Below are 4718 nucleotides of genomic sequence, written 5' to 3'. Positions count from 1 at the left end.
TCTCGCAGTGAAAGTACCTCTCGTGGTGGAGGAAACTTTCGTGGTGGTGGCACATCTGGCGGTGGTGGCGGAAGATCAACTCAAGGGCATGAATTGACGAATGTATTTTAGGTTTTTTTTTTTTTTTTTTTTTTGATGATTGTATTTTTACTACTTTTGGTTTATTAGTAATGAATAAGTTTAAGTATTTTCATAGTACACTTAAAGCTAATGACACCAAGTTTTCAAACAAAAATGGAGTTCGAGCACTTTTCAACCACTAAAAGGACAATTCGAACTTCTGCGTATCCTTGATGTATTGAGCCTACCTTATTAGTCGCACAAAAATAAGTAGGGTTTTATATAAAATATTGAAGTTCCGGAGTCTCAAAGCATGATTAATATGCGGTTAAAGTACGTAAAAAAGTGTGAAAATATAATAAGAAGCAGTTTTGGGAAAATAAGGACTGATATAGCGCAATATTTCTTGTGCTAAAGGTGAGACGGAATACCCTTTAGCGCAGTAATTTACTGTGCTAAAGACAGTTTTATAACATTTTTTTATTGGGGTATTTTGGTTCAAAAGCACTTTTTAGAGTCATTTTGGTTCCAGACTCTATTAGATGGGGCTAAGCACGTGCCCAACATTGAGTTGCTATGAAAAATTCGAGCTCTCATTTGGAATAGTTTATCCCATCGCATCCATATTCCAGTCTGTAGACACCTTTTTTCCCTTTACCCTAGCTATGCACGGGCCCAACACTACAATTTACATATTTAAGCATACGTGAGCAAAGCAAGTTTTAAGTATGATGATTTAGACCGAGAACAACACTGTAGTAACTTTGAAAATAACTATGGTAAGTGATGAAATTTTGTCTCTACCAAAAATTGTCCAAGCCTACTACTAAAATTGAGCATTTTGTGAAATTAGCGTACTGATATGCTGAGTCTTATCCTTGTAGTTCATTTTTCTTGTATTGCCGAAGCTCGGACAGATTAAGAATCTAGTTTTGACTTACCAAGTAATAAAACACTTCGTTTTGTGCATTTTACACACTCATGAAAATGCCAGAAGTTGCATATTTTCATGAATAACAAAGTGAGATAATTTTCACAATGCCACTGAACCATAATGCTGTTTCAATACGAAACTTTACGACAGCTTTTTCGTAGACGTTCACTTGCATCACATCATCTTCAACCAACCTCCACCCGAGAAGCCCATGGGATCCGCTCTACAGATACCATCAAATTCCAGTTTCCGAGATGCCACATCAGCCCTATCACCACTAATCCTAGGTTATCAGGGGACGCTAGGCATCGTAATTCAAAAAGTGCTCTTTTTTTTTTTGTTAGCGGATTTCGCTCATCAAGTTCTTGTTTGATCTGCCGCTGACATTAATAGCAAATTCTTTATACTTTTAGAGGAAGCTAAAATTAAATTGTCCCTTAACCTTATTCTGTCACCATTCTATGTCCTTAAACATGCATAGGCACGACATCTTGCTATATCACTGTAGGCAGCAGGGCTTCAAGCTTCTAGAGGAGGAAAAAATTAAGACTATCGTCGTACCATTATTCTGTCACCATTTCACAAATTTAACAAGTGTAATTGTGGCATATTTTCTATCCAGCTATGTAACTGCCGGCAGCGGTTTTGGCGTCCTTCCATCCAAATATCCAGCCAACGACAAATCAATCTCTAGAAGACTATGTAGTACCAAACAAATGAAATGGTATTAAGCCGATAAACAGAACAGAATCCTAACAGTAAAATCTACAATAACATCCTCATCAAGGTTGAAAGTGGAACTAACTTGATATAATGAGAAATAAACTTCCATAATTTATTGTTCGATCATAACAGTGCTTGTGAAATCTCTCCTCCTCCTCCTCAGGTGCTAGATCATATAACTGGGACAAATTTAAGTTAAATATCATTTAAGGGTATGCAAGAAGAGGAAAAAGAACAAATAGAAATTCAGAATAACCCAACATATTCCGCTGAAAAACTTGTCCAAGTAATAAAAGTACCTTAATATCTCCATGAATTAATCCCAAACTATCTGCGTAAAGACGTGAATGAACCTGCAGGATGAGAAGCATTCTCAATTAGTAGATTACCCATATTAGATATAGTACGGAACTCTCAACCAACAAAATGATTCATGTTGCACCATTGATACAATCCACGACCTAATAATACATAGATTCAAAGAGCTAGGTTTTTGGTGCATTACTGATTAAAGGCATCTAGTGAAGTGAATAAAATATTCCTTTCTAATGAAATATCAAACAATCTACTCAAAAATATATTATCCTGAAACTGATGAAATTGCAGAAAATACAGGTGCTATCTAACTACACAGCATATAGCAACATGAAGTTAATAGCAAATATAAGCTAACAAATTTGGTGCTTTTGAATAGATGATCAAGTACCATCATGCACCAACCAAAAGCCTTTGAGCATTTTTAGTGAAATGAAAATTAACAACAGATATCTAGCGCAAAAAACCAACTAACTCAAGTTTAGGCGTTTTAGCTTCCTTTCTCAGATTTTCAGTTTTCTCTAAAAGGACATGAGAGAGGCATACATTAACTCAAAACAGTCAGTCTAATTTCAGTCAATAACAAAAAAGGGGAAGCACCATCAGTTACATGCTAGTAGATACAACAAAGAATATATGAAACCTATCAATCTGCGACTATTTATTTTTTCACTGCAAATCTATTCAACCACCACTGATTCATTAATAATTCTTCATCTCCACAGAAAAAATATTATCTGCTAAAATCGTGTAGCACAAATATAACTTCCCCGTTACCATTGCGAAATACAAAGATCCACTAAGAAGACATTGCCTGTTCAATTAGGCTTGTGGCTCATGATGCATATATCTTAATTCCAATAACACTGGAAGCACTAATAATAGTGGATATATCCGCTAAATTGGATCATAATTTGAGAGAGTATAGTTGAAGAAAAATAAAAGAAAATAAGAGATTAAGGCATCCACTAGTTCGCTATAGTTATAATGAAGTTTGTGGAGTATGTCTTATTCACTAATTCCATCGTAAAATTTTCCAGCAGCAATACATGGGACCCTAGGCAGCCCAAATGTTGCGAACTTCTATTTTCACGCTCGGCTCCAAGATATGCACCCATTCATCAATTTTTTGTCAGTGCACCCATTCATCGATTTTTTAATTTGCTTCTTCCAGTAATAAGTAGATAAGACGCAGTAAAAAATTGCTAACCAATATAACAGTTGTCAAAGGAATAAATGATAGAAGAGTTTTAAAATAGTTATCACGCAAAACATCAGAAGAAAAAAGCCGTGAACTAAGCATAAGATGGTAGAAGCCACTTATAAATGCCTTCCCAGATAAAAAATACCTGGGAAATTGTTGATTTTCCAAAGGTTCTACATTATGTTTTCTACTTCTTAACTTCTTTGGAGGTTGTACCGCATCTGTCCTAATATATGCAGCACTTGAAGTTCCCAATTGAAGATGCATCTGGTACCATTGGCACAGAAGTGAGGGATTATATTCCTTAATGATGCAAAATTTTGAACAAATAAAATCGAGAAAAATTACATGTACAATGGCATCTCCAAAGACATTGTGTTAGAAAACATATCAAAATCTCAGGCAAAGATTCCTGAAAGTATCATGTTTTTAAGAAATGTTAACATGAAATAAGCTCTAAAACTGGTACTTAAAAAGCATAGGCAGAAAGGAATCAACAAAATCTAACATCATAAAAGTGTCAATAGGAAACACCAAACTTCCAAAATTCACCAACATACCACGCTAATGACTCTCCTTTAGAATATTTGTGTATGAAGTTGGTTGGGATTTTTCAAGATACCTCAATGATTTGAATTAAGACAGTTAGCCTGCTTAACTCCTAAATCTGATGCAGTAAAGGTAGGGCCATCTTCAACAAGTTTGAACTCTTGAAGTTCCTTAAAATTTAGCCATGGCTTGACCCAGACCTTAGCCTCATAGAGTTTCTTTTCTCCAGCATCTATTACCTTAAGAGTCAGATGGTTTCTGGCTAATTCAATCACTGCATTCTGGAAAAAATTAAAGACATTGAAATCTAAGAATATTATCTTGCCTTAAAAGGACTATTATGATGTGCCTTTTATCAACATAAAAGGTAAAATGTCCGGCACAAGACATTTAGTGAGCATGTGTATGTAATAACCAGGAAAATGAGTCGCATGTGTATGTAATAACCAGGAAAATGAGTCAGTAAATTAGGACACCAGTGAGATGCAGTGTGTAACTGCTAGTCTGCTACTTCATTTTCAAACAGAAATCCATCCAGGAGACCTCAGAAGATATTGCACGTAAAGGATATTCTTTTACATCAAATTACTAAATATGTAATGATCATATTTCACAGTAATCTCTACTACCACGAAAATACAATTGAGACACCATATACACAGGAAGTAAAATATAATGTGGCCATTGATACATTACATTCAGATACACATGAACACAGAGATCTGTCAAAGGTTACATGGGAAAATAAGCTCTGAAAACTCAACTACTACGAAACCACCATCTCACGAACTTTAAAGACTTGTAAAATTCATTACTATATATATCTGCTTCATAGATTTCATGATCTTTAAAATCAATTTTAGCTTACTACAGTTAACGAGACAATAAATACATAAATTCATTTGAACATCATCAAATTAAGTGTATAATCGG

The sequence above is a fragment of the Lycium ferocissimum genome, chromosome 9, assembly GCF_029784015.1.
Source record: "Lycium ferocissimum isolate CSIRO_LF1 chromosome 9, AGI_CSIRO_Lferr_CH_V1, whole genome shotgun sequence".
In the NCBI taxonomy this organism is placed as follows: domain Eukaryota; kingdom Viridiplantae; phylum Streptophyta; class Magnoliopsida; order Solanales; family Solanaceae; genus Lycium; species Lycium ferocissimum.
This window is presented reverse-complemented; position numbering follows the sequence as displayed.